At 40.8% G+C, this 22010-nt stretch overlaps 1 protein-coding gene across 1 annotated transcript in view; it reads right to left on the bottom strand.

Annotated features, from left to right (window-relative positions):
- Positions 1 to 21779, bottom strand: part of LOC129768509 (adenylate cyclase type 9) — an 82620-nt gene extending 60841 nt beyond the window's left edge. The window contains exons 1-2 of the mRNA XM_055770217.1: positions 21241 to 21779; positions 21029 to 21181 (exon numbers count right to left, since the gene is read on the bottom strand). The gene's annotated coding sequence lies outside the window, so the exon portion shown is untranslated. The remainder of the gene's footprint in view (positions 1 to 21028; positions 21182 to 21240) is intronic.
- Between the last annotated feature and the right edge of the window lie 231 nt (positions 21780 to 22010).

Raw genomic sequence — 22010 nt, 5'->3', positions numbered from 1 at the left:
GCAGAGCAGAGCAGTTGTATGGATGAATCGATCTTATTTCGACCGTGGATCGATCTCCATCGCTGATGATTGTTGCGTGGACGTAGCTATTCTGTAACAACACAAAGATGGTCAATGAGGGCCCTGAGTTTTGAACTCACGATCGATCGCTTACTAAGCGAACGCGCAACCAATGTGGCTACGGAGACCCCCAGTTGTTTCCTCCTTCTTGAATATCCAACTTATACTTATATGACGTTTCCTCCTTCTTGAATATCCTTTTCATAATCGCCCAGTAACGTTCAATTGGTTGGAGCTCTAGACAATTTGGTAGTTTGATGTTTTTCTAGACGAATTGGATATTACTGTCTGAGAGCCACTAATACTGGCTTAGCATTGACTGTACCTTTTGTGAAGAAAATAGGAGACCGCGTTCTTGAATCCTGTTTGACGTATGTTTCGTCGTCCTTCAGGATGCAATGGTTGCTGTTGTCTTAGTAGCCGGTTACACAGTTTTCGTTCCCTTTTTTTTTGGTTCGAGATTGTTGTACCTTCCACTTTTTTTAACCTTTTGGCCGAATCACGCGTTGATACCGATCGGTGTCGTTTGATGTAAGTCACTACTGTACGATCCAGCATGGGCTGACTGGAACCAGGTTTTCTACCCGATCTAGGCATATCATTCAAGGAGAACTCGTTGTCATACTTGTGGGTGATATTTTTCACACTTGTGCGGTGTACTTTAACCCTTTGCGGTCGTATCAAACTTAAACAAGGATATTGCGCTTTTTTTTATTAAATCGTTTATTTTTACAGGCTCAGTTACATAAGTTTAAAGGAGCCAAACTCCTATCTGTATTGTTACAAGTATATATAAACATTTTTCATTAATTCTAGTGTTAATGAAGTAGAGAACCGATTACTCGCGGTTTGCTCGAGTTTAGAAGGGTGACATTTTTTTCAGGAAAAGGAAGGGATATAAGGATATGTTGACAATGTTCACACTCACATTCGCACTCACATTCATCATACTCAATTCTTAAGCCTATCTTATATCTAATATTTATTTACATTTCACCTTATTCTATTGTTAGTAAGATTTTTTTCTCGCGAAGGAAAAGGAAAAGGAGAATATAAGGATATAAGGACAATCACACACGAAGATCGATAACTTTTAAGAAGACATATATTTGGGACATGTAATCAAGGTCTAACCGAGCCAACACATCTCTCACCGGCACATTGGACTGTCTTCCTCTGGCCCGAAGAGAGTTTTCTAAATTCGATCTGGCAACAAGATACTCCTCGCACGACCAAACAACGTGTTCGATGTCGTGGTAACCTTGGCCACAAGCACAGATATTCCCATCGGCAAGATTAAAACGAAAGAGTAGCGCGTCTAACGAACAGTGATTGGACACGAGTCGGGAGAAGGTGCGAATAAAGTCCCGACTCAAGTTCAGACTTTTGAACCATGGTTTGAGGCTAACCTTAGGGATAATCGAATGAAGCACCGACCCAATTCATCTTCGTTCCACTTACGTTGCCAGTTAGCGATGGTATTTTTACGGACTAAAGAATAAAATTCATGGAAGGCGATTTGACGCTGATAAATATCGCCTTCAATTGCACCTACCTTTGCTAATGAGTCAGCCCTCTCATTACCCGAAATGGAGCAATGTGAAGGGACCCAGACAAAGGTAATGACATAACAGCGTCTGGATAAAGCACTAAAAATTTCTCGTATTCTCTCAAGGAAGTACGGCGAGTGCTTTTCCGGCCTCACTAAACGGATAGCTTCGACAGAGCTAAGACTATCCGCTACAATGTAATAGTGTTCAACAGGTCGTGAGGCGACGCTGTCCAGCGCCCAGTGTATTGCTGCCAATTCAGCAATAAACACTGAGCAAGGATTCTGAAGACTGTGTGAGGTGCTAAAAAATTCGTTGAACACTCCAAATCCTGTGGACTCATTCATAGAGGACCCATCAGTGAAGTACATATTATCACAATTGACACGCCCATACTTTGCATTGAAGATCGTAGGAACGATCCCCGATCGATGATAATCTGGAATTCCATGGATTTTCTCCTTCATGAACAGATCAAAATGTACAGAGGAATTGATGTAGTCAGGAAAACAAACACGGTTGGGAATATACGAAGAAGGATCAACCTGCATGGAGATGAATTCATGATATGAAGTCATGAATCCAGAATGAAAATTTAGCCCGATCAGCTGCTCAAAATTTCCGATCACCAATGGGTTCATGACCTTACACCGGATGAAGAACCGAAGAGATAATAAATTGAAGCGATCTTTTAGTGGGAGTACGCCTGCCAAAACCTCGAGACTCATGGTATGCGTTGAGGGCATACATCCCAACGCAATACGGAGACAAAGATACTGAATTCGCTCGAGTTTAATGAGGTGTGTGTTGGCAGCTGATTGAAAACAGAAACTGCCATACTCCATCACTGAGAGAATAGTTGTTCGATACAACATAATAAGATCTTCGGGATGGGCTCCCCACCATGTGCCGGTAATTGTACGGAGAAAGTTTATTCTTTGTTGACATTTTTTACTCAGATACCTAATATGGGCCCCCCAAGTACATTTGGAGTCGAACCAGACCCCAAGATACTTGAATGACATAGCATGAGTGATCGGTTTACCCAAAAGTTGAAGCTTTGGTTTTGCTGGTCTATGCTTCCTAGAAAAAAACACCATCTCTGTTTTCTCCGTGGGGAATTCGATCCCTAGCCCAATGGCCCAGGTTGAAAAATTGTTCAAAGTATCTTGTAAGGGTTCTTGCAGGTCGGATTCTTTTGATCCTACGACAGACACTACTCCATCATCTGCAAGTTGTCTTAAGCTGCAATTTTGTGTAAGGCAATTGTCAATGTCGCTTACATAGAAGTTGTACAAAAGGGGGCTTAAACATGAGCCCTGAGGGAGGCCCATGTAAGAGACCCGACTTACTGCCGAATCTCCGTGAGAAAAGTTCAAATGTTTCTCACAAAGCAAGTTATATAACATATTATTCAATAGAGGCGGTAGACTCCGAGAGTGTAATTTGTCTGACAAAACCTCTATTGAAACAGAATCAAAGGCCCCCTTTATGTCCAAGAATACTGAAGCCATTTGTTTTTTTTCGGCGTAAGCCATTTGAATTTCTGAAGAAAGCAACGCAAGACAATCATTCGTCCCCTTGCCCCTGCGGAACCCATATTGTGTATCTGAGAGTAGGCCATTCGTTTCAACCCATCGATCAAGGCGAAACAAGATAATTTTCTCCAACAATTTCCGTATACAAGACAGCATTGCTATTGGGCGGTACGAATTGAAGTCGGACGCGGGTTTTCCGGGTTTTTGAATAGCTATAACTCGTACTTGTCTCCAATCATCCGGAACAACATTATGCTCCAGAAACTTATTGAATAAATTCAACAAGCGATGTTTCGCCACATCAGGGAGGTTTTTCAGCAAGTTGAACTTAATTCTATCCGATCCCGGAGCAGAATTGTTACATGAAAGGAGAGCAAGAGAGAATTCTACCATCGAAAACTCGGAATCAAGATCGCACCTATCTTGTGGTATATCTCGAATAATTCTTTGCACTGGAGCGGAATCGGGACAAACCTCTCGTGCAAAATTAAAAATCCATCGATGTGAATATTCTTCGCTTTCATTCGTTGAAGAGCGATTTCTCATGTTTCGAGCCACTTTCCATAATTTTTTCATTGACGTTTCTCGTGACAAACCTCCCACGAAATTTCATCAATAAGCACGTTTTTTCCCTTTGATTAAGTTTTTAAATTGATCTTCAAGGGCTAAATACGTTTGAAAATTTTCAGGGGTTCCACGTTTCCGAAAAGCTTTAAATGCATTCGATTTTTCTACATAAAGCTTGGAACACTGGCTATCCCACCATAGATTGGGAGGCCTTCGACGAATAGTGGAGCCTGGGATGGGTTTCGTTTGAGCGCGAACCGCGCTGTCATAGATCAAACGAGAAATGAAGTTATACTCCTCCAATGGAGGCAAACCATCTCTGGAATTGATGGCTAGAGCAATCGCGTCCGCATATTTTTTCCAGTCAATGTGTCTTGTGAGGTCGTATGCCATGTTTATTGATTCAGAAGAATTCAACCCATTGGTGATAGAAATTTTGATTGGCAAGTGGTCACTACCGTTGGGATCCTGGATTACATTCCACTTGCAATCTAACGATAGTGAATTCGAGCAAAGCGAGAGGTCAAGAGCACTTGGGTTAGCAGGAGGTTTAGGCACACGTGTTGTTTCCCCAGTGTTCAAAACGGTCATATTGAAGTTGTTACAAAGGTCATATATCAACAATGAACGATTGTCGTCGTACTGTTCCCCCCAGGCAGTTCCGTGAGAGTTGAAGTCTCCCAAGATCAATCGTGGCTCAGGAAGGAGTGAGCACATGTCAACAAGTTGCTTGCGGCTAACCGCAGCTCTCGGAGGCCAATACAAGCTGACTATACAGAGGTCTTTGCCTCTGATGTTTGCATGGCAAGCAACAGCTTCGATCCCTCCAATAGGTGGAAGGTCAATTCTAAAAAATGAGTGACACTTATTGATCCCCAATAGTACCCCTCCGTATCTGTCATCGCGGTCCAAGCGTATTATATTAAAATCGTGGAAAGAGAGATCATTTTGAGAAGAGAGCCAGGTTTCGGATAGAGCAAAAACATCACAATTGAGTTTATGAATTAGAAATTTGAATGTATCCAATTTAGGGATAAGACTACGACAATTCCACTGTAAAACAGTGATATCTCCGACCTCTCTATTTAAATTAGACATCAAGAGAGATAATCATTGCAAGGAGGGGCCATGTTTGCATCAATTGCTGCAAAATTGTCTTTAGTACTGGAAGCATTGCGGTGACAATGGTTCTGATGGAGTCGGAAACATTAAAACACGTGAAGATTTGATCCACAAGGTCAGACAACTTTATAAATCCCGATTGTGAAGTTGAACTTGACGGAAAAACAGGGACAGTTGGGGTTTTTGATGTCCCCTCGAGTGCTGGGTCGTTCGAAGGTGAACTATTACCACGGAGGCCAGGAGGGACCTGATTTTGCTTATCCGCTGCACTCGATTTTTTGAGCAAGCTAATAGGGGGTATCACCGGAGGGACTTGTCCTTGAACTTTGGGAGTGGTCACATTTTTGCGCCGGGGATTCCCTTGAGAAATAAACGGCGTGCCCCCGTTAGCTGTATCCGCTTCCATTTCGTCAACTGGCAACGTAGCGAAGACATTGTGTGTATTGATTGGTTGTTGTTCTTGAGCCAGTGGAGAAGCGCCCTTCAAAATTTCTGCGAAAGTGCGTTTAGAGCGTTCCCTCAAAGAGCGCTTCTGTTTCTCCCAGCGAGCCTTGTATGTTTCACAAGCTGAGAGCACGCGGCCGCCGAAGTGATCGAGTTAGCTGGCAAAGCTGCTCGCGACGATAAGAAAACCCACATTCAGAACAGACCACATTCAGTTAGGTGGACATCAAGATAACAACAGACAGTTGCAGCGAGTGGCGAGTGGCAAACGCAATCGCAAAACGGCATCAGGTAGCAAAAGAAAAAAGTTTGTTCTTTTTACAATCTGCTTTGGTGGCAAATCTAGAACAAGGCGGCATCGAGGGCGTTCGAAATGGTTTTTTTCAAAACCACGAGTACAAAGTTTTCTAAATTGGAACCATTCCATAAAACAAGGCGCTTTTCAGGGAAATACAGGAAATACAGTTCAATGCTTTCTAAAACATTATCCAAAATAATAATAAAACACAAATTGATTTTTTCATAATTTGTTTGCCAGGATCTGATGAGTATGTGAATTTGGCAGTTGTTCTGAGCTTATTGATAGTTGGGGACTTTCCTGATTATTCAATTTTCACCAATTCTTAAATTGTTTCCAGATTGAAAGTACAATAATTTACAATTAGTTCGACATTTAGCTAATTGGACGGACATGTAATGAGACTTATTTAGTTGGACATTTTTGTAAACATAGAGATCCAAATTATGACCCCACATTGAAAGTCGACACTGTACCACTGTCATCGCAAATGTTCAATTACAGGTTAAAATCGCCTCCAATGTGACACTGAGTGGTGCTTCGGCACGTCGCATTAAATATAATTTACTTTACAACATGTTACAAAGCTGGATGGGAAGAAATTTTGCAACTGTGAAAGCTGTGGCGAGTGGCAACAAATCGCTAAACAGGAAGGTTTAGCCGAACAAGATGGGGATATCGAGTGATAACAAAACAATAAACTCTTTAGATTGAAGATAATTTTGTGATCCTGAAAAGGACCCTTTTTAGCCTGCGTGTGAATCCAACGAGCGAACAAATCGTAATGAATGTATTTTTTTGCCATCGCTCCCTTTTAACGCTCATTCGTTCGTCTCGTTGGACTCGCCCCTCTGGCTGAGTCTGCCGATTTGTCTCTATCCTGTGAGTGTGTACCGCTAGAGTATAAAACACGCGGACCCCAAAAAAATATCTTATTTTCTTTCAAACCGTAAACCCGTGTGGTTGTACGGCATCGGCATCGTGGACGTAACAAAGGAGGACAAGTTAAGGGAAAGGCAAAGTCTCACTCGAACCGTGCAGGTCTCCAGTTTCCTGTTGGTCGCATTCACTGATTGCTCCGCAAGGGTAACTAGGCCGAACGGATTGGTGCCGGAGCACCAGTATACCTAACAGCGATTATAGAGTTTCGGCCGTCGGAGTGCTCGAGTTGGCTTGCAAAGCTGCTCACGACAATCAGAAAACCCGCATCAAGAACAGAGCAGCTTCGGTTCGGCGCTCATCAAGGCAACAATTAGTTTCAGTGAGTGGCAAAGTGTTTCTCCGGCACGTCGCATTAAATGTAATTTACTGAACAATATGTCACAAGCTGGATGGGAAGAAATTTTCCAACTGTGAAAGCTGTGGCGGGTGGCAAACGCAATAGCTAAACAGGAATGTTTAACCGAACAAGATGGGAATATCGAGTGATAACAAAAACACAACACCAAAGGTTCTTTTCAGAACCATCAACATATTCATAAAGAGTAAACAGTAAACTAATCCATTTTTCAGGTAGATAGGTAGGTATTCACGTAGGAGAAGAAAATAAAACAATATATTTAAAATATATATATTTAGCAAAAGCTGTCCCCTTTGTATAGTCCTACGTCACTCCGGTTATGTCCCCGACATTACCCACCCGTCTTTTTTTCTAAAAATACAGATATTCAGTTTTTTTTCACAAAATTCTACAGATTTAAATGTTGCAACCCTGCTCGCACCCCATTCGGAACCGTCGGGAGGCAGGGATAGGAGTTACTGGACAAGAAGCTAAGGACCACGAGTGGGATTTATTTAGGGCTTGTAGATACACGAAATACCGATCCTTCATCAACCAAAGCGAATTTTGGGAGAGTTACCGATGTAATTTCGCTAAGAGATAATGAAAAACTACTCGAATGTACAATGTTCGGATGCCAAAAGGAAATGAAAATGAATTGACAAATTGTGTAGAAATAAAATAACACATCATGAATTTACCGATTGACAGTTAGAAAGTTAGAAACAGAAATTCGACGGGAAAGGAGTCACATTTTGTAATACATCCGAAAACCATCCATTTAGGTTTTCGGATGTATTACAAAATGTGACTATTTTTCCGTCGAATTTCTGATTATCTTCTTTTTTACAATAAATATCTGGGACCGACACTAATATTGTGTAAGCGCTACTTATTCGGGCTGAATGGAAAGCGCAACAAGAACAATGCGTACATTTAAAAAAAAATTGTAGAGTTGTACAAAAAAATTGGTAAAACACATTCGTACAGTCCACAAGTTAGTTGAATTATTCGAGCACGTGATGAACTATTGGTAAACAAAACCCACGACGCTTCGGGTGCCAAATCTATTCAAACTCCTTTTTTCCACAGAATCCCTCTCTGTCTGCCTCGCCCCGCCGGGTTAATACGACTACGACGACGACCAGAGACCGACCACACTGGCCTGTCCCACCCACTACCTCCTTCATCCTCACATCCTCACTGATATTGCCATTGATTTCATGTCTTTTTTTCTCATTCTCATTTCGTCTGTCTCGGAAAGGCATCGCCATCCCGCTCACCTCGCTCCGCTCCGATCCCACACACATGGATTGCACCCGATTTGTCACGGCAAATTTACAGGTGGTTCAAACGACTATTATTAGGTGTGTGTATATAGAGCCAAGTCAAGTTCGGGACGGATCAAGAAGTGGAGGCGCACGGCGGTGGCGGCGAGCTGTGCAATTCGATTAAACTCGATCGATTACATCTCCATTGGCTTCGCTTCGCTTCGTTGGCCGGGCGAAATAATGCTTTTCTTCTTATTTCATACTATTCACCGCCGCCGTCGTCTGTATTAATCTCTCCTCGTGGTGTGCGCGAGAAGAAACAAAAAAAAAAATGCTGCTCTCGTGACAAGATTTATGATTAACGCTCCGTGTGTTTGCACTGCTCTGCGCTCACTCACCCACTCTTCTCCTCATCGTCGTCATCGCCATCATCATCACGGTTTGTTGAGGTCGAGAGGAGTTGTGGTTGGTTCGCCAGGGCTAATCGAGAGGATTCTGTTGTGATGGTGGTTACTACTAATTGGATCAAGATTGATAAGACAATAAGAGCGGTGGTGCGGCCGGAGATGGGGTCGAACAAAACAAGCTGTGAAGCTGTCCGAAAAATCGTGTCCGAAAATAGACTTGACATACATTGATTTGTTGCTCTGTTGTTTACCTCCAGGCGGGGTTACGTATTCGATTATCGATTGTTTTGTTTGTCCGTTTGTTTTGTTTGGGAGGCTTTAATCACATTTGTTTGCACGGTCTGATTGGATGATACTCAATTGTCGCCACAGATAAAGACTTCCGTCCGCAGTGTTCTTGGTCTTGTTCTCCCAAAACGATGTTTACGTTCATGGCGTGTTTCTGGTTTGATCATCTCGGCAACTGATAGTGAAGCGGCTCGTATCATACGGGGACACAGCTAGTATTTTCTCGACGATTTACTCTTTACAATCCTCCTGCAGATGAGGACTCGAACAGGAAGCTTCAGTGTGCTCAATTTTGCAGTCAGATAATGCTCTAAAGTTCTCTTTTTTTCTCTATCATGCAGTAGGTCGCATTCTCTTCTTCTTCTGTAGTAGCCTTGAACCTAGAGATGGGCAAAACAGTTCACTTTGATGAACGGTTCACTCATTAACCGTTCATCTAAGTGAATCAGTTCTTTTGAACCGTTCTTTCGCTCTTTCGTTCAGCGGTATTAAGAACAACATAAAATGTTAGCTGGAACCTAACATCAATAGACAGCTATTAATTGATATCGTTGGATTGGATAGTGTACGTATGAGATTTCTATTTTTGAAATTTTGTGGGGAAAGATAAGTCGCAAACTGTATGTGAAAATATGTTTGTCGGTCGACAAAAGTTTATGTAATAATTTGATGTGCACAAAATATGTGCAATTTTTCATATTCTCTTTTTGGACAACACACAGGTTCCATGTAAGATCATATTTCATAATGTTCATTCAGGGGAAAAATCAGCAGCGATTTTCACTAACAATAAATCATACAAACAATCACGATAACACGTATACGCAATAGGCCAAACAATGAATTGAAAGCAACGAAAAAACTTCGCCCTCACTATAAGATTTTATGTTTACCTAATTCATGAATCGCCCCAGTTTCCCCCAGATTTTTTTCTGATAATCAGGAAATATATGAATGTTACGCGGAATTGAAAGAATACATGTAATTGGAAATATATAGTTTTGCTTTTAAAACTACGAAAATCTAATTTAATTTTTAACACAAAATTGAGTATACATTAACGAAACAAACCCTGCGTTAGATGCATTTTGCTCATCATGACAATATCGTTCTATTTTCCTTACAAACGTTCTCGTTATATTTGTCCATTCCGTCCAGCGCAAATCAGTTCAGCTGTACTCGTTCGCCCACAAACACTTCGTTCTCAAACAGTTCGTTCCCAAACAGTTCACTCTCAATCAGTTCTTTCCCATACAGTTCACTCGCAAACAGTTCGTTCACAAGCAGTTCACTCTCCATCAGTTCACTCTCAAACAGTTCACTCGCAAACCGTTCTTTCGGAATCAGTTCGTTCACAAACCGTTCGCTCGCCATCAGTTCGTGGGGAGAATTACCGTTCTTTGAAAAAGAACGACCGTTCGTTCACTCTTTTCGGCGAACTAGTTCGTTCGTACCGTTCGTGAACGGTTTGCCCATCTCTACTTGAACCACTGCGATCATTAGTTTGGTCTATCACTCCAGTTTACTATATATGCAATGTCAGTTCGTTCCATCATTCAGGATATAAGTGATAGTCACACTACGACTTTGCATCTCTCCCCCCCCCCCCAAAGAAGATAAGACTTCCTTTATGAAGTTCCCTACCTTTTTTGGTTCAGCAGACTCGTGGAATCTCGTTACGCACAAGAATACCCTTTCTAAGAATCCGCAATCTTCGCTGAATTAATACGCTACATTGACACTCTAAATGTTCCGAAGCTTCAGCTTCTAAATTACAGAAACGACAATTATTCTGTCAGTTTCCCATTTTTTTTTAAGGTGATACCTGCTCGGACAGTGTCCGGTCAATGTACTCAAATCCGCCTTATTCAAGCTGAGTAGACTGCGTGTTATTCTGTTACAAGGGTTAATGAATAATTTGTAACTTGTTTTGGTGCTAACAGAGCCCCTCAATTGACCTCTACCATCGATATTCCCCTGGTTTTGAACTCTGATTTCAGGCATGATGTAGAATCCACAAAATGGCTCAGGCCCGACGAATTTAGTTGAAGATCCAAATCTTGCTAAGAGATTGGCTTCTATTACCTTCTACACCGCAGCGACCCAGTATAGAATCTTAAATTTTCTGTCTCTGGTAAATGGAATTATGATTGTTTTTGAAGGATTAACATCTCTCACTAAAATGATTATGTCTGGATATGAATCCAGAGACACTAGAGACTAGAGACAACATCAAATACGCAATCTGCTTCTGAGTCCTCCTTGAGAAACCCACTGCCCATTCAACCCTTGACTTCGCAAACACCGCCATGCCCTCTAATCTCATCTCTTATTGGACATGACTGAGCTGTATTGAAGACCTGTGTGCAGAGATGCCAACCTTCCTAATTTTTCAGGATTCCTCAGACTTTTTGGCACGCTCCCTGATATCCTGACGAACACTCAATTTTCCCTGATTTTTATAAAATGATCCTGATTTTCCCTGATTTTTTACCTTTTGCTTTTTGCATTTTTTTACTTTTTGCTTTTTGCTCAGAAAAAAAAGTCCATATAAATATATCGGGAATTTTGCTGGTTGTGTATGAGAACTGTCATAATAGTCTACATTAAAAAGCTTTTCGGTCCGCGCTCATATAATGCTTACTCTTCCTTTTGATTATACTTTATCTGTTCGCATTTTCGAAGGTACAGTGTCGACATTTTTTGAATTTTGAAGTTAACGTGGAAGAAATATAATCTATAATAATCATATGCCCGAAGGTTCTCGCAATTCAATCTCAATAAAACGAAGATTAGAAACAGAATTGGAACGGAAACGATGAATGGAATATTAGCGACAAAAAATTATGTACAGTTAAATTAAAACGAGAAAGGTTTAATTACATGTTCGCAGCAATTAACATCCAATGTACAATCATTTTAGAAGTAAGAACGTGTAAGCATCTTTTTTTTTTAACTGTAATCATTATTAAAAAGTGTTTTATTTGTTCAAGAATATATATATTAAACTAGCTAACCCGGCAAACTTCGTCCCGCCCATTTACTTGATTAATTCTCGAGTAATGCAGAAATTTGTGTTTTATTTGTATGGTAGCCACCCCTAAAAGAGGGGGGAGGGGTATCTAACCACCATAGAAACATTCATTGCACCCTAAAGTTTCCATATGCCAAATTTGGTTTAATTTGCTTGATTAATTCTCGGGTAATGCAAAAAATTGTGTTTCATTTGTACGGCAGCCCCCTCTAAGAGAGGGGGAAGGAGTATCTTAACACCATAGAAACATTTATTGCATCCTAAAGTCTGCTTCATTTAATATTGGAACAAATTCTTTTGCTCATTGTGGCGCTCCTAGTGGACGGATTTGGAAACTTTTTTCACCCACGTGTCGGGAAATTCATTACCTTTCACCATGTATTTATGTCATAACACCAAACGATAGCATTTTGTAAACAACCGCCATGGAAGCCGAACGGAGAGATAAAATTGTGCACAGTTTTCTTGAAAATCCATTGTTGTCGGCATCTAAGCTAGCTAAACAGCTTAAAATACCCAGAAATACCGTATGGCGTGTTATCAAGCAGTACAAGGAAACATTGACGACGGCTCGGAAGCCGCATTCGAAGCGTCGGAGTGGAACTGTCGACCGGAAACTGCGTGGGAAAGTCATCAAGGCCGTCAAGAGGAATCCCAATCTTTCAGACCGCGATTTGACCAATAAGTTCCAGGCCGCTCACAGTACGGTGCGACGAATTCGTCTCCGGGAAGGAATAAGGTCATTCCGAGCCAGCAAACAGCCAAATCGGACGCTGAATCAGAACAATGTGGCCAGAATCCGTGCTCGAAAGCTGTAGGACCAAGTGCTGACCAAGTTCGACGGATGTATTCTGATGGACGATGAGACCTACGTGAAGGCGGACTTTGGGCAAATCCCAGGTCAAAAATTTTATTTGGCGACGGCTCGGGGGGATGTACCTGCAAAATTTAAGTTCGTGTTTGCGGATAAATTCGCCCGCAAGTACATGATTTGGCAGGGGATATGCAGTTGTGGACAGAAAACCAAAGTCTTTCTCACTGACAAGACAATGACATCAGAAGTCTACAAAAAAGAGTGCCTACAGAAACGGATTCTGCCGTTTATTCGTGCCCACGACCGTCCAGTAATGTTTTGGCCGGACCTCGTAAGCTGCCCTTACAGCAAAACGGTTATGGAATGGTACGCAACGAACGGGGTCAGCGTAATACCGAAGGACCTCAACCCCCCAAACTGCCCCCAGTTCCGGCCGATAGAGAAATACTGGGCAATTACGAAGCGGAGGCTTAAGGCAAAGGGAAAACTTGTTAGGAACATGACTCAAATGGAGAACTGGTGGAATCAAATCGCCAAAACGGTGGACGAAAAGGGTGTGCGCCGCCTAATGTGCCGTATTACGGGAAAAGTACGAGAATTTCTTCGAAACAGCAATGAATATTTTTTTTTTATGAAAGAGTAAAGAAAATGCTACATTTGTATGAAAAACAAATTATGAATTCGTTAATAAATGACTGAACTACACGCAATTGTTTGTGTTCCAATATTAAATGAAGCAGACTTTAAAACCTCCACATGCCAAATTTGGTTTCATTTGCTTGATTAATTCTCGAGTAATGCAGAAATTTGTGTTTCATTTGTATGGCAGCCCCCCCTTTGAGTGGAGGAAGGACTGTAACCATCATAGAAACATTTATTGCACCCTAAAACTTTCACATGCCAACTTTGGTTTCGTTTGCTTGGTAAATTTCCGAGTAATGCAGAAATTTGTGTTTCATTTGTATGACAGCCCTTAGAGAGGGGGGAGGGGTCTCAAAATATCACGAAAACCTTCCCCGGCCCCAAAAACCCCTACATACCAATTTTCATGTCGATCGGTTCAGTAGTTTCCGAGTCTATAAGAATCAGACAGACAGACAGACATCACTCCATTTTTATATATATAGATTGTTTGTAAAGCAAGAAGTTGTAAGAATGATCCGTGAGACACAACAAATGAATTAGTAGGTACACTACATATGTTTAAAATCTCCATTCATGTGCATCAGTTGAAACATGGTTACGTAAATCGTTACGACTTGTGCGTTTCATCTATACATCGATTTTTTTAAAGCAAATCGTGGCGGGTGATGAAAACAGGTCATTTTAAACAATCAGACTGACCCGGTCTTCACCTGAAAAAAAATTATGATCTGGTTCAGGTGGTATAGGAGAGGAATTCTGTATTGTGAGCTTGTACCAAGCAACCAGTCGATACATTCCCATAAATACTGCTCGCAACTGGACAAATTAGCTTCCATAATTAGATAATGTTTAGAATTGTTAAGCTAACTGAAAGATTTCAGAACTTCCTGAATTGATTGCAAGACAACACTGTGCATATAAAATTCAAAAAATAATACTTTTGTTTTCTCAAAAATGGGTATGAACTTTCCGGACAACCCAATATGAGCTATCCTGATTTTCTCTGCTTTTATTTTTCATTCTCCCTGATTTTTCAAAAAAATAGTTGGCAACCCTGCCTGTGTGTGTTCAGGAACCATTTTGATTGAGCCTATCTGTCATGGTACTAACTGTTTCCTGGGAATCGGTTGTATATTGTCCGTTTTCTTTTTGACGTAAAACTACGTCTTTCAGGAAGGGTGCCAAATCAGAAAACAGGTCACGTTTTTGTGAAATAAAGTTAACGTTAATAACTATTTTCACAGCGAACAAATTCTGATACTTTGCACACCAATGGAATCGGAAATTCTCTAAAATTCGTTTGATATGCTATACAGTATAATCCACTAATGCCTAAACAGTTTAAATTAATGAAAACTGGAAGCATTCCCTTTTTCCCATACATTTGTTCTGCCGATTTGTGTGCATTCCCGAACAGAGCTGTCAATAACGAGCAACTGATACATTCGTTTCTGCCCCTTTTCAACATCTTCTTCTTCTTCTTCAATGGCACTAACGTTCCTAGAGGAACTTCGCCGTCTCAGCGTAGTATTACTTGCGTCATTTTTATTAGTACTTAGGTTGATATTTCTATGCCAAATAACACGCCTTGAATGCATTCTGAGTGGCAAGCTCTAGAATACGCGTGATCACAGTGCAAGTTGGAGGAAATTTCTTTGACGAAAAATTCCCCCGACCAGAACGGGGATCGAACCCGAACACCCGGCATGTTAGTTATGACGCTAACCGCTCGGCCAAGGGAGCACCCCTTTTCAACATATTTGGTTTAAATAAGCCATCCGCTATTTGAAGCCACACCACTTCTCGTTTGTTGGTCATCGAAGTAACATGGTTACCGCAGAGCGTCGAGCGGGAGAGAATTGTATCCTTGTCGGGTGAAAGAGGAGTATGGCATAGAGTTTCTTTCCACGAGGGCTTTTCTCAAAGCTAGAGGCGAAACCCAAAAATAGAATAGAATGAAAACACAGATTCATGCCTAATGCTGATTTCACACATACGCACACAGCTCAATACAAGGAGAGGGAGCCATCTATATCGAGGTGTGCTACGACAAAGAGCAGCATACGAGATTTTTTTGTGCTAGTGCGGATATGGAAGAGTATCCAGAATTTCGGAATATAGATATTTAAATAAATGCATATAGATACAATGCATTTATTTAAATGCGTTTATTTACGTATACGTATTTATTTCATGAAAGTATGCTTTCAAATTCCAGCAACCTTACTGTTGCATGTTGTGGGGTTCGATCACATCTCAAGCGGAATATAAGAGTAAAAGGGTTCATAGTCTGTGATCGATATCTGAGTGGGAAGAAGAAAATCTGATGCGAGTTGAACCAAATGCGAGTTCAACAATGATGCGAGTTGAACCAAAGTTGAATATGATGCGAGAAGTGCTGATAGCTTTGGACTCTACTCGACTCTTTCGAGTCTACTGAAGTAATAAAAAATTAAATAGCTAAAAAGATATCACAAAAATCCCGATGCATTCTAAAATAATATCAAAAGTGATAAACAAGTGGATTGAATAATATAATTCCGTAGTTCTACGTCGAAAACTGCGGTCATGTCCTAGATACAACCCATTACAATTTTTTCAGAATATCAAGTCCATTGCACAATGTTTCAGGAAGTGCATTTAAGTGGAAAATAGCATCTAGAGCTCGACAGTTATTTTCTAGACAAAAACTGTCTTCGACAAAGTTGTTACATATAATAGAGTGCTCATTTCCATGTTGATGTTGTCAAAAATTTAAAAAAAAAGCAAAAGCAAAATTTTCGATGAAATGAATAATCTAAGTTGTAAGTAGATGGAGTAGATGGGCTCCATGAAATCTTGCTACAATAGGTAAACTTTTCATCCGTCCACAGGTGAACTTCCAAACCCTTCTCTTAGATTTACGGATTTCTTTGTTATATTCTGTTAGACAGTTTTTGTAATTAGTCCAATCAGAAATAGCCGTTGGTTTTTGAAGATTTTCCTAAGCTTTTCAAGTTTTTTGTTCGACCAAGATCCATCACTTGAAGTTTTCCGCTTCAGTGGACATTTTTCTTCAGAGGTAGGTTTAATATTGGTTTCAAAGTTTCAAATTCTGATGAAACTATTTCAATCTGTTCAGTAGAAGAAATACTTTCCACTGATATCAAAATTTTGTCCTGAAGTTTGAAATGATGACTATCCCAATTTGTTTCTTTTGAATCTCTGAATTGTTCTATCGAAAAATTATGAGAATTATCAACAAATATTATATCTTTATGATCAGATAAATATTCTTTATTTGACACAAGTCAATTATTTACCATACCTGGTAATTCAATTCTGCAAAGTGTCAGACTAAGAACATCTTGTCTAAAAGAGTTAACAAATGTTGGGTTGTTTCCTCGGCTACAAATGTTAATATTATTTGACAGTAATATTCAACAGCCTCTAACACTGATGCCTCACCTTCCCTAGACGGTATGGTGATAATTAGTGTTGCATCCTATGATGAACAGTTTGTTGTTCAGTTTGCGATATTGGATCAGCGCAGCGACTTCAAGTGTAGGTATTTCAACGTTGTCTCCTAGGCAATAAGCCGAAACGAAGAAGATGTCTTTACTGATGAATTCTGCCATGGTTACATACCTCATGTTATCCCGTATAAAAATTGCTGCTCTTGGTGCAGTTTGTGTGCTATCATAAAGAAGCATTCATTTTTGTGTAGAAACTCCTCGAATCTGGGAATTATTGAACCAAAGCTCTGAAATAAGAGTCACATCCAGAGGTTCGTGAGTGAACCTTCTGCATAGGACACTGCTTGCTCCCTTGACGTGATGAAGGTTCATCTTGATGAACTTTAATTTATCCAGCATATTCTTCGTCTCCATTCTCCAGGGAGAGACTGCCTGAGCCCGTAAAGCTTGTTAGATGTCTAACCACCATAAAATCATTTACTGCACCCTAAAACCTCCATGTGCCTAATTTGGTTTCATTTGCTTGATTAATTCACGAGTAATGCAGAAATTTGTGTTTCATTTGTATGGCAGCTTCCCCTTAGAGAGGGGCGTGTAGTGTCTAACCAGCATAGAATTATTTTTTTGCACCCTTAAACCTCCATATGCCTAATTTGGTTTCATTTGCTTGATTAATTCTCGAGTAATGTAGAAATTTGTGCTTCATTTGTATGGCAACTTCCCCTAAGAGAGAGGGGAGGGGTATCTAACCACCATAGAATCATTTATTCACCCTAAAACCTCCACACGGCAAATTTCGTTTCATTTGCTTGATTAATTCTCGAGAAATTTAGAAATTTGTGTTTCATTTGTATGGCATTTGTTCTGTCCATTTGAGTGCTTTCCCGAACAGAGATATCAATAACGAGCAACTTATCGACGACCAACGGAGGGGAAATCGTATGATTTAAAGTCTCCGTGAACAAAGAAAATGAAGAAGAATGAAGGGGAATACTTGCCTAGAGTATAAACAGTGGATCTCGCTGAGGCAAATTTTGATTCGGCATTGGACTGTTGAGTAATCCAGTTCACTTTGCTTTCGCTGCGCTTCGATCTAAGATTGGACCCCACCAGTGGTAATCCAACTTGGAAATCGTGGTTTGATTTTTCTGTTCGTTTTTCGCGTTATTCGTATCGTGTGTTCTTCTTTTCGCGTCATAAATTGGACGCTTTGCGTAGTGTGCGATGAGCAAGAAGAAGAGGAAGGCAGGCTCGAGCCCTGCAAAAAACGAACGCATTGCCAGGGGCAATAAAATTTCGAGGTAAGCGTCATCTAATGATGCACGCGGTGTTGGTGCAGTGAAAAGCGCTCGCACTGAACCGAGCCTTCGCAAATGTGACACCGCACCGAACTACAGCGAAGTAGGCGATTTCGGCGCGTCGGTCGAAAATGTAAACGGCCAGGCAGCAACCAAAATCAAGCTCCCCCCGCTGGTGGTGAAGGCGGTCGCTCTTGGCAAACTCATCAGCGAATTCGCATCGATGGGTGTTACAGCAGAGTACAAGCTGTGTGGCATAATTCGGTCTTTTTCCAAGCAGTTAACATTGTTTATTTTCCGTCTTCGTAAGGGCTTCGTTGGTGCCTTTGAGAATGCATCAATGCATTAAACTGACGTTATGGCGAAGCAGACGTTAAGGTTGTGCACCAAAAAATTATTTGGGAATACCAAGCATCTTGAATGTCTTACTGGAATGTTATAAGTTATTTGGGTTCACGTGCCAGTCGCAAAATTGCCTTCAACTAGGATTGCATTTGCGCTAATATTGATCATAATGACGCATTGCCACTGTTTTCGAGGTTGTTATTAACAAAAAGAGTTTATTTCTCCTGTTTAGTCATCAAGGAAGTAAATGTTCTGGAATTTTGTATGTGATAAGGTTTTTCTTGCCAGTAGCATAACTTCCTCCACTAAGGGCTGCGCTTCTCTCGAGCATGAGAAAGTAATGCAACTCTTTTCGAGGCCAGTAACATTAACAGAAGCATTTCTTTTGAGAATAGCGCATATATATAATCGACTGTAGCAGAGTCTATGTCAATTTTGAAAAAGGCCACCAGAATAGCCTTCGAGGTAAATTTTCAATGCATTGACATGAAATAAATTGCGACATACGATTGTTTTGCGAGGGCAAAAATGAATCATCGATCAATTATCGTCAACTGATTCTACAATGAAAAAATCATTTCAGAGATTATTCTACTAAGCAGTTGTTTCTAAAATTTCACAGCATTATAGAATAATATCCGAAAGTATAAACAAGCGACTTATATAAAATAACAGCGTAGTTCTACGTCAACAATGCGGTCGTATCTTGGACACAACCTCCTATAATTTTTTTTTCGCTCAACATTGTTGTGAAGGATAATATTTTTTTTCACCTGACACTATTTGCTTCAAACTGCGAGTTTTCATTGCATTTATGAAGCGAGTTGTTGATGGAGATACGATCCATTTAATGTTTTCGGTCAAAAGGTGTAGAACTCATACATTGTAGCGTTTCGTAATCAAGTTTCACCAGGTGCTCATGAATATAGATACATAGACAGGAAGACTTCTCTAAAGATAGGTCCCCGTGAATGAATTTGTTGTTCGAGTTCTTGAATAACATAAACGAAGCGGTTTTTACATTGAGAGCGGAAACTGAATCGAAACATCGAAAACAATGTCGTGTATTTTTAGTATTACAACATTCCAACATGCTTTGGTGGCATCTGAATCCTGCCGATAATAGCGTCCCAATTGTGATCGATAATGATAACGCAAGATTCTTTGAAATCAATGAAAATAAATCGATTGCTCTCAGCTAATATGCGATACTCTCTGAATACAAATTTCAGCAAAGAATTTCAACGGTGTGAAGAAAATGGAATTTCCACCGGGCAGTACTATCAGACAGCAGAAATACGAATAAATTTTCTGGCATTGCAGAATATTTTTCATATATTGTTGAATACAGATATATATTTGTTTTTCAAAATATTTATTAGTGTCCACGCGGATGTAATATATACCCCCTCCTCCCTCACCGTGGACAAACGTGGACATTTTCGTTACTCCTCCACAAACTACCCCCCCCCCCCCCCCCCGGGGGGGTCCACGTGGTATGTGGACAGCCCCTGTGAAGACTTGTCATTTTCTTTTGGAGCTTTTCCTTCATAAACACCCAGAATTTTTGTTATTGGGTGAAGTTCTGGCGAGTTTGGCGGATTTGCTTCATTTGGCACCGCTTCATTGTCTGCTGGACGAACCAGACGGAAGAACTGATCTTCTTGGCCACGTCCTGAATCGAAAGGTGGAGTAATATCTCACCTTCCTTGCTTTCACGGGGTCAGTCGTCTTCGCTTTCCTTCTGCAGCCAGCTCGCTGTTGAGTCATCTGAGTCTCCTTGAACGATTTTGTCACACGGGACACGAACGAATGATCGATTACCAACTGTTTCACGATCCACCTGTGGGACTGGCCTGGATTTTCCATTGCACTGGATTCCACTGGATTCTCGAAGCACTTCTTGCTTGGAAACCATCTAGATAACCATTTGACAGATTGTGACGAAATTTTGCACATGTAAACATTACACACCAAACTAGTTTTACCCAAAATCTAATTAATTTTTAATTCATTACAATAAAAAGTTATACACAGAAGAAAGTGTTTTTTTAGTACAATCCTTAGCATTGAGAGAATATCTAAACCAGATCGGACAGCTTATTAATGTTTCAAAGACAAATAGGGGAGCAGTAAGCTCCAGGGATGACATTATCCTCTATCCAAGGTACTTCGTTTACGACGAAGAGCCTAAGGTGGCCGATAAGTTTTTATATTTGAGATCAATGTAGATCACCGACAACAACTCCAGCAAACAAAGAATTTCCCAATCAATGTTAGTATTTTTTTAACGGTCAAAATAAAAAAAAAATTGATGATTTCAGCATTCCTCGGGTCATTCACACATTCTTCAATTAACAAATTATTACGTATAATCCTTTTTCAATTAAGCAAATCTGATCTTTTTCCCTCAATACCCTAAAAATGATTACTTACAACCCTTTATGATTGCAAATGTTTTGAACAATACATAAATAGATGATAAGAACAATTATCTCTGAATCATTTGGTATTGTATTGATTCGGCAGTAGTAAATATGTTTTTTCAAAATCGTTAAGTAAACACTAACGCTCCCAATAACTCAACAAGGCAAATCTACAAACAAACATTACCTTCACCCAGCATTGAACGCCATCAGAAGTATATCTGTGTACTCGAGCGCAGATGGTACGGGGAATTGGAGATTGCCGTTGTGGTGCCAATTTGTAGAAATAATCACTGTTTCACTGCGTCTTCCATCCCAGCTGGGCTCTATCCTCACGATCCTAGGAGCATACCAACTATCTCTTATGATGTGCCACTTCCATCGACAACCTGTTCCAACCTGCGAAGAACGCTTCTGTCCTTCTCCTGGGCTTGGCTAGAAAAGGCAATCGCGTCGTCACGGTGCTTATTCCAGGTAGTCCTTGAGTAATCCTCGAGAGCCAAGCGTGTTCTCCGTCTCGTCTGCTGCTGTGCTTCAAGCGAGAGCCACACAATACCCCAACGAATAATATAGTAATACTATCAACAGCTGCAGCACCAGCAGCTGTAGTGTAGTAGTAGTGTAGACCTAGTAGGCTATGCACTCTGTATAACACCTCGTTACCACCCCTTTCCTGTACGAACTACTCCAGTATGCACAGAAAAATACACCTCCATCGAAGCAACAAATGACTTTTTTTTTCTTCCTCTACATCCACTGCACAAGAATCTTCTGGGGCGCTGGGGACGAACTTCCGGACCAACCTTCACCACGTATATTGATCCCTCTTTGCACACCGCGAAACCAATTTCACGCAAAATTAGCCACCGAATTCCGCATTTACACTAATTTTTTGCTCGCTTGCAACAGCAGCGATTCCGAACCGACCCGTTTCGTGTGAAAATTTTTAATGTTTTGATTTGACGTTTCCTTGCTGTCGCTCGCTCTCTCTCGTTCAGTCCCTTTTTTGCGCTCACGCACACACACACACACACACATACTTTCTAGCGTGTTTTGTTTGGCCATTTGCTCACAGGTGTGCGCTGCCTCTCTCGGTCAACACGCGTGCTCTCTGCTTTGGCTGCTGCGTGTTGTGTTTTGCCGTCGGAGTGGTGCGCACCCGAGCAAAA

Source organism: Toxorhynchites rutilus, chromosome 1 (genome assembly GCF_029784135.1).
Source record: "Toxorhynchites rutilus septentrionalis strain SRP chromosome 1, ASM2978413v1, whole genome shotgun sequence".
Lineage (NCBI taxonomy): Eukaryota > Metazoa > Arthropoda > Insecta > Diptera > Culicidae > Toxorhynchites > Toxorhynchites rutilus.
The sequence above is the reverse complement of the archived record's forward strand: the minus strand, read 5'-3'. Positions and strand labels throughout refer to the sequence as shown.